At 39.1% G+C, this 19,691-nt stretch overlaps 1 long non-coding RNA gene across 1 annotated transcript in view; it reads left to right on the top strand.

Annotated features, from left to right (window-relative positions):
• The window catches only part of LOC120364302 (uncharacterized), a 222,015-nt gene that overhangs the window by 11,309 nt on the left and 191,015 nt on the right, over nucleotides 1-19,691 (top strand). The window contains exon 2 of the long non-coding RNA XR_005579592.1: nucleotides 14,739-14,893. This is a non-coding gene — a long non-coding RNA (uncharacterized LOC120364302). The remainder of the gene's footprint in view (nucleotides 1-14,738; nucleotides 14,894-19,691) is intronic.

Here is a 19,691-nt window from a genome sequence, read left to right as displayed (position 1 = left end):
TGGGTTGTATCACAGGAGGAGAATCCCGAGCCTAAGCTCACTTTTTTTTTTGAGATGGAGTTTTGCTCTTGTTGCCCGGGCTGAAGTGCAATGGTGCGATCTTGGCTCACTGCAACCTCTACCTCCTGGATTCAAGCGATTCTCCTGCCTCAGCCTCCCGAGTAGCTGGGATTACAGGCATGTGCTACTATGTTTGGCTTTTTCTTTTTTTGTATTTAGTAGAGACAGGGTCTTACCATGTTAGTCAGGGTGGTCTCGAACTCCTGATCTCAGGTGATCCACCCACCTCAGTGTCCCAAAGTGCTGGGATTATAGACACGAACCATTGCTCCCAGCCCAGCTCAAATATATATATATATATTTTGAGACGGAGTTTCGCTCTTGTTACCCAGGGTGGAGTGCAATGGTGCGATCTCGGCTCACTGCAACCTCTGCCTCCTGGGTTCTAGCAATTCTCCTGCCTCAGCCTCCTGAGTAGCTGGGATTACAGGCACGCGCCACCATGCCCAGCTAATTTTTTGTAATTTTAGTAGAGACGGGGTTTCACCATGTTGACCAGGATGGTCTTGATCTCTTGACCTCGTGATCCACCTGCCTTGGCCTCCCAAAGTGCTGGGATTACAGGCTTGAGCCACCGCGCCCGGCCCCAGCTCAAATATTTTATAACAAATAGTAGGCATATTAGCCCTGTGGTCCAGATGGAGACATTTTCTTATCTTCCAAGGCTGTTTGCCATGCAAAATCTTTGAAAAGATAGTCTAGAACAAGATGTCAGTGCCTCTGCTTGTAAGCTGTACAGAAATTGAAGAGATCCTATAAAAAGTTATCTACTAACAGGAAAGAAACATCAGCAGAGCAACTGGTGAGAAGTCTTTTTATTAAATGGAGGAGTAGTTCTATTTTTGCTCAAAGTAAAGGTCGGTCCAAGGTCTTGTGATGGTTAATTTTATATTTCAGCTTGACTGGCTATGAGGTGCCCATATATTTGGTCAAACATTATTCTAGGTATTTCTGTGAGGATGTTTTAGGTGAGATTAATATTTAAATCAGAGAGATTGGAGTAAAGCTGATTGCCCTCTCTAATGTGGGTGGACCTCATCCAATCAGTTGAAGTCTTGAATAGCACAAAACAGCTGACCTTTCCACAGAGTAAAAGATAATTTGGTCGGGTGTGGTGGCTTACACCTGTAATCCCAGCACTTTGGGAGGCCATAGGTGGGCAGATCACCAGGTCAGGAGTTCGAGATCAGCCTGGCCAACATGGTGAAACCCCATTTCTACTAAAAATACAAAGAAATTAGCCAGGTGTGGTGGCACACACTGGTAATCCTAGCTACTTAGGAGGCTGAGGCAGGAGAATTGCTTGAACCAGGGAGGTGGAAATTGTAGTGAGCTGAGATCGTGCCACTGCACTCCAGCTTGGGTGACAGAGCGAGACTCTGTCTCAAAAATATATATACAATAAATAAAATAAAAATATAGATTCTGGGGTCTTCTCCTGATCTAATGATACAGGATTTGGCCAAAAGGTAGAGATGGTAATTTGCATTTTTAACAAGCAAGGTGATTCTTATGCACACTAGAATTTGAAAACTACTTGATGATTTCCAAAGTCCTTCCAAGCCTATTTTTCCTTTAATCACAAAATTCTCCAAGAAACACAGAAGCAGTCTTCTGAATAATATGCAGGAAAGTTGCTGTGTTTGATATACAGTCTCTTTTCCTTCTCAGACTGAAGCTGGGATTTGGGGAGTTTTTTTTTTTCCTGATCATATTTTACTCAGAAGAGCATAGGAATTATGGTGAGCAGGTATCTCAGATTTCTCTACTGGATTCAATGTGGCTGGTTTCACACTTACTTGGGGTACAGTAGCCACTCAGCCAGTTTTGGATTTTTCACCAAAAAAATCTGTCTGTATTTCATTATTGAACTGGTGTGTTCATGGGGGAAGAGGACTCCAGGGCTTCCTATTTCATCATTTTTGCTGACATTCAAATAGTTGTCTTTTAACTGACATAGTAAAAGAAAATGGTTTTAAAACTCATATCTGCTGAAGGACTTGTAAATGTACAACAAACTCTTAAACTTGACAACATAAAAATTAAAAACACAATTTTTTAATAGGCAAAAGTTCTAAAAAGACACCTCTCCAAAGAAGATATATAGATGGCAAGTACGCATATGAAAAGCTATTCTACATTACTTGTTAGTAGGGAAATAAAAATGAAAACGACAATCATATACAGTTCTACCTATTAGAGTGGTTAAAATTGAAGAAACGTGACAATACCAGTTGTATGTGAGGATGCAGAGCAGTGGGAACTCTCATTCTTTGCTGGTGGGAGTGCAAAATGTTATAGCTGCTTTGCAAGAGAGTTGCCAGTTTTTACAAAGTTAAACTTTGTGTTGCCATATGATCTATCAATTGTGCTCCTAGGTATTTACCCTAATGATATGAAAACCTACATCCACACAAAAACCTGCATGTGGATGTTGATAGAAGTTTTATGATAATCACCAAAAACTGAAATCAATCAGGATTTCATTCAGTAGATAAGTGGATAGCCAAACTGTGGCATATCTTATTATGGAGTACTAGTCATTCCAAAAATGAATGAGCTATCAAGTCATGTAAAATTATGATACTTAAATGCATATTAAGTGCATGTTGCTAAGTAAAAAATTGCATATTGCTAAGTAAAAAGAAAACTGTTTGAAAAGGATTCCATATATATGGCATTCTAGAAAAGACAAAATTACGGTGACAAAATAAGCAAATCAGTGGTTGCCAGGGGTATGTGGAGTAGGCAGGATTAAATGGATGAGGCATAGGAGATTTGCTAGGATGGTGAAGCTATTCTGTATGGCATTTTAATGGTGGACAAATAACACTACCCATTTGTCAGAATCCTTAGAATTTTATAACACAAGGAATCACCTTAATGGATGCAAAGTAACAGAGGCCTCTGGACCCTCAACCATTAGGAAGAAATATAGACAGTTACTTAGTTGAAGGTATTTTTTTTTTTTTGTGGAAAAGGAAGAATAATTTAGAGTTCAGAGCCAGGAGCTAAGAGTCAAGTGAAGAACCATGAAAAATCACTCTTAGGTAGCAGATCCTAGTATTCCACTAGAGGAATTAGTAACATGTCCATGTAGGTTTCAGAATTGCTATGGCATAGTAACTGCTGTATATCTGCTGTTCCATATTTTTGAAAATGACTATGTATTGACTCCTGTTAATTGAGCCCTTGTGTAACCCCTTTCTCTCAAGTCTGAGTTGACTCCATAATTCTCTTTTGATCAATAGTATGTAGCAGTAGAGATGAGTCATGAGTCTTGCAGCTTTTACCTGTCCTATAGCCCCAGCTGCCTATCAGCTATGACAATGAATAGAGCACTGATTAGTTCCACTCAACTGCTGTAAGGACTTTTGATGAAGCACTATGTATTATTCCTCTAGAGAATAATAATTTTAGGTGAATCACTGATAATTATATTGTCTCATTTATTTTTGTTTTAAAAAGCATCATAAAAATTGTTTTAAAATTTTCTATTTTACTGAATCTTAAATGAGACATCTACTTAAAAGTACAATTCAAGAGAAGCTTTGATTGAGTGACATTTGATAGGAAGAAAGTTAGCTTCAAAAATTGTTGGTATCTAGGTCCGAATAGAAGAAAAGAGAACTGGAGGGAAGTGAATGCTGCTGCTGGGCAACAGGAGTTTGCTATGGAGAATTCATTTATTAATTGAATTTAATCTAACCTGAGAGTTGTTTATTCTTTGCTTCTTTTTTGTTTAACCTTTTATTAAAACAAAAGAACTAGTTTCTCCAGTGAATGAAGAAATGAACTAGTATGTTAGGCTTGTGACTCCAGGATTTTAACCCAAGGATCTTACAGCAGAATTTCCAAAGTGCTTGATTTTTACCTGTGATAATTCTGAGTAAAGCAGAGCCAAGTTGCCTTACCAAATGTAGCAAAACTACGTGTTAGTGGTCAAGATAATAAAGAGGCTCTCCATATTCTCTCTGTCCACAGAAACTAATAAAACAACAACAACAACAACAACAACAACAACAACAAAGACAAAACAAAAACAAAACAAAATAACAAACAAACTCTCTACAGCCTAAGACATGACTAAGAAATAAGAATTTAGGGCATCCCAACATCTGAGTCACAAAATCCCAGGGACTAGATTGAAATCTTTAATCATTACTCTCAGGATTTCTTAATGAATCCTGAATGTAAAACACTGTGATATTTAAAAAACTGGCTACATTATGCCTCTTCTGAGTATTCCTAAAAGTAGGAAGATCCTATCCATAATATTAAAATGATCTTTAAAAATATGCTCCTGGAGTTCCCCAAAGTAGAATCACCTGTTGTGCTATCCCCAACCAAGACTTACTGCTGTGGACTCCTTATTTTTAGCTGCAAGGCATTTGTTTCTCCTTTCAGTAACAGCACCTAGATTTTTTTTTTTTTTTTTTTTTTTTTTTTTTTTTTTTTGCAGAACCAGCTTCCTGCTCAATCTCAGTCCATGTGGCTTGTTTTGAATAATGCCACATCAGCTTAAGGAACCAGCATAATACACTAGCCTGGTTTATCAGAGTTGTATAACTGGTTCTGAAATTATCAGGTGATTCAGAACCAATGAAAATTATAGCATTTGGACTTCTCTTAAAACTATCTTGAAAGTAGTATTTCTTTTCCCTAGCATAGCGTATTTGGTAGAATGCAAACCTGGAGCTGTTGGTGGCCATCATCTTCATTACGTATAGAGATCCTCCATGAGAAGAAAGCCAACACAGAGAGGTGTAGATACTGATTTCCTCTTCTTTCTTTTTCTTTTTCTTTCTTTCTTTCTTTCTTTCTTTCTTTCTTTCTTTCTTTCTTTCTTTCTTTCCTTCTTTTTTTCTGTTTTTTTTTTTCTTCTTTCTTTCTTTCTTTTCTTTCAAAATACTTTCAACTTTTATTTTAGATTCGGAGGTATCTGTGCAGACTTGTTACCATGATGCTGAAGTTTGAGTTATGATTGATCCCATCACCCAGGTACTGACCACAGTACCCAAATAGTTAGCTTTTCAACCCTTGCTCCCCTTCTTTCCTCCCTCTCTTGTAGTCCTCAGCTTCTATTGTTGCCATCTTTATGTCCACAAATACCCAATGTTCAGTTCCATTTTATAAGTGAGAACATGCGGCATTTAGTTTTCTGTTTGTATTAATTCATTTAGGATGATGGGCTCCAGCTGCATCTCTGTTGGAGAGACAAATTTCCTACAGTACCATCTAAATACTTGGAATCTGTCATTCCTGGAGCTTGTGCTGGATCTTTTAAAATTCATTATGTAATTCAGAACATGTTCTTTTATTTTTAAGTGACTTTGGTTTAGCTTTCTATCAGTTGAAAACAAAAGAAACTGCTCTTAATTAGTCACCAAATTGGAGTTTCTGGTGTACATTATATCAGTTATCTATTATTTACATTACAAATGAACAATAAATTTTAGGGAGCATTTTGCTTACAGATCTGCAGGTTGACAGGGGCCATCTGATCTAAGCTAACTGGCTGGCAGTGCTGCTGATTTGGCTGGGCTTCATCACTCACCTGGGAGTCATGGGTGGAGGAGGAGTGGCTGATCAAGGTTGGGTTTGGCTGGATTAACTTGGCTCTGCTCCAGGGTGTAGGGCTATTGGCCCCACAGGTTCGTGGGGTGTCCCTTATGCTGTGCTGAGGTGCAGGATCCGAGAAGTAAAGAGACAGGACACTGAAGAACTGGTGATTAGCAGCTGGACTTGGGGGCGGGGCATGCTACCTCTGAGCAGAGACAGGTGAGGCCCCGAACATCCAGAAACGTCTGTATTTATTAGGTACAAGCAGGGAGAAGGGTCGTAAGTGAGGTCCTCATTTATAGGCTTAGTGATAGGGCATATATAATCATGTGAGTAACAAGTGAGGGGGCCACCTCATTATGTCACCTGGGCAGAGAGGTGGACCGTGCACAGTAGGGGGCTGTGCCATGTGAAGTAGTAGAGGGTCGTGTACAGAAAAGGGGTTCACCCCCATTAGGTCACTGAAGCAAGGAGGTGGGCTGTGTGCAACAGGTGTCATGCGCAATGCTTCTTATCTGGGGGCTGGAGACTTCAAAGAATTTCTGATAGAAAGATACTGTAAGCCAATGCGGTGGGAGCTGACAGACTTGTGCTCTTCTCTAAGATATTTATGGGAGGATGACTTGAGCTAGCACAGAAGCAAGAAAAGACTAACAGGGTGTACAGCCACCATGACCCGGTCCCACCAGAGGTGTTCTTCTCCCTCGGTTATTTGCGAGTCTCAGGTCTGAGGCCTACTTTCCGCAGGAAGTGGATGCGAGGTACTACAACTCCTTTTTTCAGGAGGAGAGGCTCTTGCTCCAAGCCTACCATACAGCGTGTGTCCTTTCAGGCAAGGACACTACTTCCTGGGTCTTTGGTTCTTGTCCTGGTCTGGCTGTTTGCCTATGTACTGCTCCAGCTTTGTGACTACTCTAGGCATTCCTCCTACTACAAACTACTATATGGTTATATAGAAGAATTCTATAAATCAGCCCTAAATGTGTCGGTACAGCTCCGACTACAATACCTATATGATTATATAGAAAGATTATATGGAACTAAGTATGCTGGATATAAGTACTAAGTATGATTATATAAGCTAGATATATGTAAGCAGTAAGTTATACTCCAGGCACTAATTGTTCCAACTATAAACTAATACATGATTATATATAAAGGATTATGTAAAGGAAATAGCTGAGTAATAACACTATAAGATATTCTTCAGGTGCTAATTGTGCCTGGGGTTTGCACAGCTCTCCTTCCTCAGAGCCCATGTCGGGGGTTACTCACACTAGGGTCTCTCATTCTTCTCCTGAGGTCAGCTTGCTAAACCAGGCATGTTATTCTCATTGTAATGTAACTGCCCAATGGGTTCATCTTGCCTGCCACCTAGATAGAGCTGATTTATCAAGGCAAAAGAATTGCAATAGAAAAAAGTTTAATTCACACAGCTGGCTGAATGGAAGACTGGAGTTTATTACTCAAATAAATCTCCCTGAAAATCAAGAGGCCAGAGTTTTTCAGGGATAGTTTGTCAGGCAAGGAAATGGGTGTTGCTGACATTTGGGAATGCAATCATAGGGGTGTGGAGAATGGTCCTTGTGAACTGAGTCCACTTCTGGGTGGGGGCCACAGGACCAGTTGTGTCAAGAGTCCTGGGACTGAGTGGGGCTGGTCAGTCATCAGGAATGCAAAAACTTGAAAAGACATCTCAAAAGGCCAATCTTGGGTTCTACAATAGTGATGTTATCTGGAGGAGTAATTGGGAGTAAGTTGCAAATCTTGTGACATCTGGGATAATGGCTGGTAATCATTTATGCCTGCATCTTAGCAGAATTCAGGCCTCCTCTCATCCTCCTAAACTAATGAGCTTTCATTAATTTTACGAAGGCTGTTCAATTTTGGGGAAGAGCTGTTTTTATTTCAACTATAACTAAAATTCTCTCACAGTTAGCTTGGCCTAAACCCAGGAATGACCAAGGGCAGTTTGGAGTTTAAAGGCAAGATGAAGACTGGCTAGATCAGATCTCTTTCACTGTCATAATTTTCCCACTGTTATAATATTTTCAAAGACAGTAATAGCAGCAGTGCTAGTATATAGAACTGATCCCACAAGTGCTTTTCAAGCCTATGCCTCTGCCACATCCGGTAACATCCTATCAGCCAAACCAGGTCATGTGGCTCAAAAGAAATCAGGGAGTGGGGAAGTATGCCCCATTACAGTGGAAAGGTACCACATACTTACATGGCAAACGTGTAGAGGGAGAGAAGAACTGAAATATTTATCTAATCTAGCACTACACAATGAGACTAGGAAATGTGACTTCTTATCCATCACCCCAGGTAATTCTAGACACCTTAAAATTTGAGAAACACAAGCTTAGAGCTGTGGTCCTCAGTGCTAGCTGAATCATCTGGGGCTTAAAAATTCTGTTGCTTATATTCCCGGTCTCCACCTCTGTCGACTATTTTGATTAATAGGGCCTGGGAATTAGTATTGAAGAAAATGTTTCCTAGCTAAGAATCACTCTCCTAGAAAAATTTGAGTTCCAGTGGAAATCACTGTTACGCTTCTTCTCATTTGCTGATATTTGTTATAGAGATGAAATAAGAGGAAAGTCTGAATGGAAAACCAAACTTTATAAAAGTAGCTCTTAAAGACTAATCTATAAACCAGTCTTTATGCAGTATCTCCTCTATGCTGGGTGTTGTACCTGGCACTGGGGAAACTGTGGCAGATTCTACAGATGCAGACCTGGCTGAGTCCTCGAGAAGAGACGATGGATGATAAGTATACATTTACAAGTGATTAGTTAAATAATCACAAGTATACAAAGTGTTGCAAAACACATGTTCCTGTATCTACTTGAGAACAAATGATAGAGACCTATTTTCACATGCAAATCCGTAAATATCCACGACGAAGACAGAAAAGTGGCAAAGGTAAGAAGGGAAATTTAGAATGGGAAAGTCAGAGTCATAGTTCTATTTAATAACTAGTCTCCCCTCTAGAATTTTTTTTGTGTGTGTGTGTGTCATTGCTACTTAGCCTGTCTTAAAATGAATGTATTCAGCAGGAGACATTTCTTAGAACTATTTTTAGAAATGTGAGAACTAGACCCATGAAGACACCTGTGATTAGGCCACAGCTGGAATCCGGCAAGCCTATCAAATTTAACTTCCTTGTTGATCCTAATTGACTCTAGTCCTCTAGAGAGTAAAAGCTTTTATATGGCGTAATGTCTGTCACATGCACAGCGTTATGCATAATTACATGATTCTAAAACTGACATTGTTGAAAGGGAGACCTGTTAAAAGTTATAATCTTTAAGTCAGAGCCAGGATTGTAATTCATAAAGTCTAGCAAGCCTGCCATTTTGGGTTGACCTTCCACCAGGTAAGAATTTGAATATAAATTCCACCAAAAGAGAATTCCTACCAGCAAAAGTAGCCATATATATATATATATATATATATATATATATATATATATTTTAGTTCTGGAAAAATGTGTATCTACCCTGACACCCTATTTTACAAAATTATTATAAGAATTTTATTTAGTTTTTCAATATTTTATCTAATCTATGATGCTTTTGAATTCATTTAGAAATGTGTTTGTTGCTACACTAATTCATTAGAGACATTGCGATTTATTAATTGGCTTTTTAAAAATATTTTACCTGCTGTGAGTATTTAAAAATTATTTGAAAATTTACAATGGAAATATACCAATGATTTTTATTTTGCCTAATCAGCAGAAAATATAGAGAATGCCATTCAATAGCCAATCTAAACTTTAAATTACTTTTTGTCACAATACTATTTTTCTCTTATGTAATCATAACCTTTAAAAAAATTTTAACTTCATCTTTAGGCTGCTGCACTTACCAAATTAACATTTCAATTTGACACATGTATTAGATGTCTATTGTTTCACAGCAAATTATCACAAATTTAGGAACTTAAAACAATATATATTCATTATCTCATAGTTTCTGTGAATCAGGAATCCAGTTATGGTCTAACTGGGTTTTCTGCCTTAGGGCATCTCACAAGGCTACAATCAAGGTGTTGCAGGAGGGCTTGGATTCTCATCTGGAGACTGGGCCCTCTTTCATGTTCATATGGAAGTATATATTTCCTTGCAGCTTTAAAACTCAGTGAAGTTTACTTTTTCTTAGAGGTCAGCAGGAGAGCATCTTTCTGATACTTCATCTTCTTTGAAAGGCCAAGGTAGTGGGGCACTACTGTAAAGATACCCAAAAATGTGGAAGCAACTTTGGAACTGGGTAACAGAAGCAGGTTGGAACAGTTTGGAAGGCTCAGAAGAAGACGGGGAAATGTGGCATAGAATGTACTACATGCCTGTAAGCATGGCATGTCTAACAGCTACGTAGGCTTAACAAAGCTATTAGCGCACTTATTCTTTAACAAGAAACAAAACTTTGAAAAGGAAGTTTTCTACTTCCCACAGCCTGGCTGCCTTAAGAGAGATTCACTACAGATGCAAATTTCTCCCACCTGAGTCTGCTGACCCTGTGGCAACCATTTCAAAATATGTCAAAGAAATATATGTTGGGCTAAAACGTTTTGATTTCCTTCAGAATTGACCATTGTATTGGTCAAGTGGAGGTTATAGTCACTGGTGACATTGAAAAGATCATTTGCATTGGAAGTATGTGGATACAATTTTGATTGGGGTGAGTTTAAGAAAACAGATGGAGAGGAAATAGAAACAGGAAATAGAAAAAAAATTGTTTTAAAGATTTTTGCTTTATATGGAACAGAATAATGAAGGTGCATTTGGTAGGGGAATGGGTAGACAAGGAAAGGTTTTTCTTTTTAAAATAAGAGATTTTATACTGTTTGTACTGAAAGCAGTCATACAGTGGAAATGGAAAAATAATGGAAGAAATGAAAGAAAAAACTAAAACAATTGCTGGAAGTAAACACTGCCCCTCAAATCCTCCTTTGAGGAAATATAGCAGAAAATATTATGAAGGTGTTCTTGTCACAGCATTCAGTTTAGGTTGGTGGCAAAGCAGCAAAACTCATTTTCATGAAAGTGGACAGATGTAATTGTGCAGCTAGGCACAAAACTTTGCACAGGTCTGGTTAACTCAAGAGTAGATTTTCATGTAGCTGGAGGAAAACAGGCACAGGTGCCAATTCTCTAGGCAATCCCGCCTCCTACATTTTAAATTCTTTCCTAATTGAGCTGTTGATAATCTGTAAGGATACCGAGTTGAAAGTTGTCCTCCAGGTTCTTCTAGTGTACTTACAGGAATCACCCCTTTAGTGCTACAGACAGCTGAAATCACTGTCAGCAATAACAGATTTCCTTAAGCCACCCACCTGGCATTTATTCCCCCCCATTTACCACGGGGCAGTTCTTCCATTATAACCAAAAGGAAGGCGGGAAGATATACAAGAAGTTTGCTAAATTTGCTTGGGATGATGATGTAGTTTTTGTCTGGTAAGTACTGGCAGCTGAAATCACTGTCAGCACTAATAGAGTCCCTGAAACAAGCCACCTGGCATTTATTCCCCCAATTTACCACAGGGCAGTTCTCCCATTATAACCAACAGGAAGGCAGGAATACGTATAAGAAGGTTGCTAAATTTGGTTTGGGAAGATGATGTCGTTTTCATGTGGTAAGTGCTATTTTTTTTCAGTGAAATTAGAAGGAAGGCATCAGTAACAGCGAGACAAAAAGGAAGGGTAGATAGAAGCTTTTAAATCATCGTCTCAGAAAGAAGGAAACTCAATTCATTTGGACCGTATACTAGGCTTGCTAAATCAGTGCTGTGTGTCCACTTGAGGTTTGCGGTCATGCACTAAAAGGCCAGAAAATCTTTTTCTCCAGCCATGTTCAGTTGCTTGGGTACAGCTATGGTAAACCACACAGCTATTTAGGTTTTGCCAAGGTGGATTTTTAAAGTCCGAGTATGATAGAGAAGAAAGAGAAAGATAGGAGTGAATATGAAGAAGAGAGTATAGTGATGAATCATAAAATTGCAGCTGGGTAAGGAAGAATGCCTAAACAAAAACAAAGGAGTGGCATTAATGTTAGGTCTTTGAGTAAAAATGGAGCTAAAAAACTGCAGAAATAGTGGTCACTAGAGAAAATAATGTTAAACATTTGAAGAATTTCAAAATTTCAGAATAGGATTTTAAAGAACTGCTTTGCAACAAAACAGGGGCATGGTCATTACCTGCAGATCATAACCACTACACTTGGCTTTCCCCTATGTGTCATTGTAACCTTAGTCTTCTCTGAGAACTGGCTTTGTGGTCAGAAAAGGAGGAGTATAGGAAATCTAGTGAGTCTCAGCAGGACATGAGAGGTGGAATGTGGTGTTATAAATTCTTAAAATGCGTAACAGCTCTTTTGAAAAAGTACTAATAAATTACATTTGAAAGAAGTTAGGGTGTTTGTCCTGTGAAACGTTTGTTGAGCCTCTAACTTCAATAACTTTTCAAGAGTAGTGCTGTTAAGACGGAGGGGCTGACTTTCTCATCCATGGGATGCCCACATCATGATTTGAGAGCAAGTGTAGTTATTCGTGAAGATGAGGTCTAAGTGATTAAGCTTAAAAAACAATAGATGGAGGCTTGAGATTTTAGTGTTGGATGCAGCCTCCATGAGGTTGGTCAAGTCAGACAAATAATAACAGGAGGATGGTAAAAAAGCCATTGAGACAAGTGCAAAGGACAAAATAGACAAAATCGGTAGTTGACGAAAAGAGGGGTAGGGAATAGCATAGTCTGGTGTGTGTATTTGAATTGAGTTGGATTTTTGAGGGAGAAGGAAAGAGAAATGATCCAGAAGCATCTTGAGGCTTCAGAAAGATTTTTTATTTCAGCTTCCTTTGTGAGAGCTACAGGGTATATATTATTATTAAGGAAATGGCAGGTTTCAGTTACAGCAAGGAAGACAAACGATCGGAGAAGCAGATCTAATTAAGATACTCTGCTGGTGAAAGAATTGATTTCCAGAGGGCAGAAGAAGAGTAGAGGGCTGGATAAAAAGTTTTGGCTTTCCCTGTTGGAGTCAGCTAGAGAGTTTCAACTGATTTTTCTGCTCATTTCTGTGGGTACTGTGGAGAGCAGGCACATTATGTAGGATGAAAACAAATTTCCACACCACTTTGTCCGTGCATCAAGCCTGTGCAAACTCTTCTCAGCATTCCTAGCCTTTTGGTCTTCTCTGGGTTTTCACATGCTTGTCTCTAGGATTCATCAAGTCCAGAAGGGAGAACTTCTTACATCTACTCCTTGTTGAGCTCCTGAACCAAAAGCTCTACCCACATCTGTCTGTTGTCAGTAGCAATTTCTGCTTAGCTCAGGAGAAGCAGTACTGTGGGGTGATAAATGGGAGTGGCAGGGAGGCTGGACACATCCAAGCTTCCTCCCTCCCATATCCATTTTCTCCTCCTAACCTCAGCCTTTTCTAGGAACTATTTCATTTCACATAACCAGATAGTTTACTATTCTCAGAAACTTAACAGCTTACCTTTCAAAGCAATTTGCAATTTCAAGAAGTAAATAATCGTCATGTACTCTTGAATGAAGAGGCTGGAGATAGGAATCAGGATAGATGATGTCCCCTGGAATGCTGATATAGAAACCCAAAGAGTAAAGGATCAGGATATACAAATTGGCAAACCATAGAAGAAACACCCATAGCCAGTTAATGTAAGAACATATGTACCTCGTGAATAATAAAAGTATATAAATTAAAACTTTTTTTTCACAGATTGGTAACATTGCTGACAATTGTATGGAGAAGACAGTTCATAGTCTCATAGGCTGTTGGCGGTAGTGGGTAGGGTTTTAAGATTTTAGGATGGCAGTCTAGAATTACTCATGAAGTTTGTGGCAGCTACTGCTCTGAGGCCACTGCTAACTCATACTGTTACTGGGAAGTTTGGTAATCCTGGGCCCCTAGTCGTTTTGAGAGAAAGATCTTGGCCAAGAGACAGTCCAGAGATAGCAGGGAGCTTTATTGAAGGGAGACAGGGAGCAATGTATTCAATTAACAAAAAAGAGAGAGAGAAATAGGGAGCAAAATGTTTAATGTGGAAAAAAAAATGAGTATATTCCAAGAGAGGAGCGGCTGATACTGCAGGGAAAGAGCAGCTCAGCTGCAGTGGTGCTTATTTAAAGGGACAGTACGCTCTGAAAGACAAGGTGGAGCGGGCTGCTGAAAGATAATGATCCAGGGGCCCCATGAGTTCTTTGTTGAGGTTTTTAATATGATGGATTATTCCTTGAAGTTCCCACCTCTGTATTAAGTCTCCTCCTTTTCTCTTTGTCTAGTTTTCCTGCTTCTGCCTTGTGTCCCTGCTTTTTCCTACCTGGTTCCCGGCCCAGGGTTGTGGGGTTCTCCCTTACTGTGAGTTGATATGCATGTGCCGGCCTGGCATTAGGTATGAATTCTACCTCATTCCTGCCACCCCAAGAAGGTTGTATGGTGGTCAACTCTATACTCACTGCTCCTGGCCTGTGTGTCACTTAGGAATTTCTCTTTTGCCTTTTTCCCTCCTTAGCAGAACCCAGCTAGCTACCTTGTGACAGGTTAATTGCAGAGTGAGGAAAACTGGGTATCTTAACAGGCGTCATTCCTTCTTGCATAGGTATTTCCCCTCCTCTCCGCTCCTATCTAGTGTGCTTGTTTTGGGTGGTCTCTGGGGTGTGAGATTTTCCAGATCTCCCTTTTTCTCAGAGCCTCCCCCTCCTGTTCATGTCTAACTATCTGTTTACTCTAGCAACATGAAAACTTTATGTGGACAAGAAAAAGTGGTCCTTCTTCAAGATATTTTATGGCTTTGACCAGAAATGTATGATACTCATTGTATGAACAGTGCCCCTAAAATTGTATATGGCATAACCACAGGCAGTAAGCTTGAGCTGCTGGTTGGCCACCACCAAAACTCTCAACTCTTATCTTGTAACTTCCCCTCTTATCTTTTCCAGCCTCTCTATAGGTAGAACTAGCCGCAAGGCCCAGTTCTGTCCAAAGAGAGATAAGAGAATGTCAGCTGGAGACTTTTTTACTGATAAAAAGCATGTATCACAACAAAAAGAGCTCCTTTTGTTACCCTTATCTCCTACTTGCTTCCAGATTGGGAGGCTGCTGTGTATGGATAAGATGTCTGCTACAGTCAGCTTGATACCATCAGAAGGACAAGAGAATTGCAGAGACATATATCCAGGATTCTGATCCAGTTGAGGAACCGAAATAATATAGAACCACCTTCAAATTTCTTATAAAGAGAGGTAAGTAATTAATATTGTTTTGTACATAACATTTTTAGTTGTGACTGAAAGTATCTGAACTGATCTTGATATCCCAACATCATACATTTATTATATGGGAATTTTTGCAAACAATATAAGTGCAAAGATGTTCACTGTAGCATTATTTATAATAAAATACATAGAAGCAAAATAGTCAAACAATAGGGAAATACAAGCAAAATAATAAACAATAAGGAATTGTTTAACTAAATGTGGATCATTCAATAATACAATTCTACTTAGTCATATTGCCCAGGCTGGTCTCAAACTCCTGGGCTCTAGCTAGACCAGTCTGGGCACTGTGGTGAAACCCTGTGTCTACAAAAAAATACAAAACCTATCTCTACAAAAAATACAAAAATCAGTGTCAGAAATGAAATCAGAGCTCCAGAGGGTGGCTATCTGACAGAAGAATTTGAGGAGCCCCTTTTCCTGGCAGCTCACAAAGAGATGTTGGACCCGAGCTATTATTAGTCTGGTGAGAAGAGCTCTTGACAGCTCATAATAATAGGAATCAGCAAACAGCACTTTCCAAACAAGACTTTGGTCTTAAGGAAAAGAACACTGAAGTGTTTATGAGTCTTGCTTATTAGGTTTTGAGCTTCTTCTTGGTTCCCCTCTTGGCAGTAACCTGAGTGCTAGTAAAATCCCATGTGGTAGCAGAGAACTCTGGGCATTTAGACAACTGTCTGCAGGTGCATTATGATTCACACTTTAACTGGATACCACTTGCTAGGTAAATGCTGTAATAGAGAGTTACAAAGAATAAATTAACTATAGATTCTTGGTATTTTCTGATTCCTGGGATGGCCCCTACGGTTTCATGATCAGAGGGTGTTTTGTATTTATTTCAAACTACTAATCATTTACACACATAATTTCAGATTGTAAATATCAGATTTGATTGTGCCATTATTTCTCCCATTTCTTTCTAAATTCTTGTTTTGGCAATCTAACTCCTTTCAAAAGAAACAATAGAAACCCCAAAATATAAAACAAGTAAGAGCAAATGAATATGACTCCATAGTTTATTAATTAATTGTAATTCAGGTGAAAATAATCACTGTTTAAATAACCTTAAAAGAGAAGAAACACATTCTGAAACCCATGTTTGCTTTGTATGTTTGTATGTCTGTAATATTTTTATGACCTGAATTTATTTTCCAATTTTTTTTTTTTGCCCAGTTTTAAAATTTATACAACAAATGACAAGAAAGGCACAAGAAAATTTTCAGTGTTAGTCATAGCAGAAATGTAGTTAAAAACCTGGGGCCCAAGTGCCAGGTCTGCCACACACTGGTTGTCTGACTTTGGAGGTTCATTTAACAGCTCTGGGCAAGGCTGTACTTGTGCAATACCCTAGAGTGTGCACTTGCCCAGCGTTCTGGAGGGAGAGGCCCTGGCCATAGTGTGATGTGAGCTTTTGGGGCCAGACAGGGCTGCTGCATCAATCCTTAATTGCTACTTTTACTGGTTGTGATATATAACTGATAGTTTTCAGTATATTAATAATCCATTATGAAAAAGAACATTTTCTCCTAGTTATTCTGTATATAGACCAGTTTAGTTCTGCTGTTTTAAAAAATATTTTATTTTTGAAAATCAGTCCACTGAGCCATTGCTGCAGACATTTGCCTAATTTGTGATCATATTGCAAACCATTTAAAAAGCTACTTTATAACTCAGATTCTTGTTTTAATTCTGAAAAGAAGCTGAAGACTGCAACATTTTGAGGCAGAACTTAAAAACCATGTATTTTGAGCTATGTGCTTTTAAAAAAATAGCCATACTTTTTATCTGGATTTTTTTTTTTTCTGAGACTGAGTCTTGCTCTGCCACCAGGCCAGAGTGCAGTGGTGTGATCTCCGCTCATTGCAGTCTCCACTCACTGCAACCTCCGACTCTCAGGTTTTTTTCTGGATTTTAAAAGACTGATATATTTTACATAATAAGCCCCAGTTACATTTATCCCCAAAAGAGGAGCAAATTCAGCTTAATCATGCCAGTAACCCTATGTTCACATACTCTTCAGGTCTGAACTCTTAAGAAAGAAGGGATTTCTACTTGGAGTCGAGCCACTGGTTAGCTTTGGTTTACGGTGAGCATGGTCTCTGTTACACATCTACACTGTGCATTCCTGTTTCAGGTACCACCTGATTCCTCAGGGAAGGTTGCCCATTTATTGCATACTAATTGTTAAAAGGAGATGGCCCCATGTTTTGGAGGCCATGTTATCTTTCTCTCTCTGTCCTCATGGGAATTTATGAAAATACCATGTGAACTCCAGGATTTTCCATTTCCATAGTTTAAAGCTGGGGAGGAAGGATGACTTGTGTGTGTAAATTACCTATTCTCAGCCCTGCTACAGGGTTCAGGAGGTCAACTCTACAAATCCTACCACTTGGGTTTAGTCAATGAGAAGCACTGGTAGGAGGTTGGAGGGTAGGAACATAGACAATTTGGTCAGATTGGCCATAGTTTGGGCACTGGCTGGATTTCTGCCAACTGCAGTCAGACAGTCTCTTTTAACCAGTTCTAGTTCTCATTAAATTCTGATAAGATATGTTCTTTCTCTTGGCCCGTCAGGCCCATGAGTGGGAGCTTCCTATGGTTGCTAGTCCCTGGGTTGCTAGTCACTTTCTCTTGTTTCCTTAACTTTGTCCATACCTGTGTAGATGGCCCCTTAATTCAATACAGTTCAACCCATGTGTTTATACTAGATTCCTGCTAGGACTATGGTTAATAAAGTATAAAGTTAGCTTATGCTTTTAGGATAAACCCATATATTCCAATGTAATTTTAATTGAGAGTAAGTCTCTGAAGCATTTGTACTGCTATTAATAACATAATATTTAGATTTCCCAGTAAAGGAGGAAAGATTTGCAGGGGTGAATTCAGGCATCCCTGCATTTCTGGCAAAAGAAATATCCTAGTACTGAGAAATGAGAAAATACTATCACTGACTTCCTACCTCTGTTGTCTCTGAACTGTGCACATTTCCTGGCACATACCAGACTCAGTAAATAATTGTTAAATGAGTATATTTTGAATGAAGGCATAAAATATTGTATTTATCATGCTCATGTAAAATATATAACTGTATATTTTTACTCATTAAATACAGTAATTGCATGTTATGGAAAACAACAAATAATGGATATAGAATAGTTCAAAATATGTATTTTAGATAGCAAAATAGATCATCCCTCTTCATTCTCTTTGCTAAGGTGAGAAATGATTTTCTTACTAATCTTAGTAAAGAAAAAAAAAACACTTTTCTTTGGTAGTTGCTTAATGTGTGGGTCTCAGAGACCAAATAGACAACATACCAGTGGTGCTATTTCAACTCTAACCACTTCCTTCCATTCGTATGCCAGCCTTCCCCATTAAAAATTCAAAGCAGAAAGCCATATTATCTGCATGTCACAGTCCATATCTGTGAAATATGTTTGTACAAGTGACTTATTGTCTTTGCATGAAGTGGCTGGACAAAGGGATGCCTGGTTAAGACTAGTTGTAGGAGGAATATTACTGCACGTGACTGCTTTTGCTATATAAATCCTGGGCTCGGCAGACCTTGGTTGACCTAGTGGGCATGAGCAGGTCCAGGTGAACTTAATGTACAGAAGTGACATTTGTGTATCATCTGGCCAGTCTACAACTTCTAATTCTATTTCCAGTGCCTAGAATTTGGTTTTGATAGCACTGATTCTCAGAGTGTGGTGCCAAGACCAGTAGAATCAGTATCACCAGGAAACTTTGTAGAAGTACCAAATTTGTGGCACATTGCTGAGTCAGAAATTCTGTGGATGAGGCCTGTTTTAAGAGGCTGTATAGGGAACTCTGATGCTGAAGTTTGAGAACCACTGGCTTAGGGCACTGATATTTATTATGCATGTATTCATTAGTGTGAATGTGCAAATTCAGAGTAGGTTTGACGCAAGATGAAAGGAAGTAACAGAATGGATTTTATACTGAAGTGGGAAGGTCCTAATGAGGTAGGAAAGAGTAGACTTTGTTTTATGTATTGGCTTATTTTTGGTACTTCAGTGAAAGCAGTCAAGCCTAGAAATATCTGATATTATAGTGAATTTTAAATGGTCCTTTGCTAGGCAGGAAATTAAAAATGAGATGGGTAGGGACTACAGATTCTGGGATGGGAAATGTTAGTTGACATGTATGCATTCAGGCATGGAGCTTTGTAACATCCACCCCTTCTAAGGCAGGAAAATCTGTGAGTCACCCAGTCCTTTCTAGACTTTCTAGACCCAGCCCAGCCAAACTGGCTTAAGGTTGCTTTTCTTGCCCAGTCTCTGCAAATGTCCATGAAACCTTGGTGTCAGGGACCATCTGGGACGGGTAGGCACGTCTGCCAGGGGTCTCTCGACCTGCAAGAGGGTCCCAATACCTGGAAGAGAGAGTGCACTTGAGCGGGGATCTGGAGGGCTGATAGGCCGTGCCTAAACAGCAAATTTTATTTTTCAAAGGCCAGGAATAAATACACTTTCTTCTGCTCTGGTTTACGTCAGCAAGAGGAAATGCAAATGTATACCTTACATGGCCTATACAATAGAGAAGTCAGATATACAATGGTTGCAAGAGGAAATGCAAATGTATACCTTACATGGCCTATACAATTGAAAAGTGAGATACACAATCAGTGGTTGTAAAAAGTAACAGAATTTCCTGTGATCACAAAGCTTGTTTACATCCAGACATTATTCCTCCTGGCTGCAGGTATCTCTGGTTTGATCTTGTTTTAGAACTGAGATGTGAA

This window comes from Saimiri boliviensis, chromosome 5 (assembly GCF_048565385.1).
Source record: "Saimiri boliviensis isolate mSaiBol1 chromosome 5, mSaiBol1.pri, whole genome shotgun sequence".
NCBI classification, from domain to species: Eukaryota; Metazoa; Chordata; class Mammalia; order Primates; family Cebidae; genus Saimiri; species Saimiri boliviensis.
This window is presented reverse-complemented; position numbering and strand designations above follow the sequence as displayed.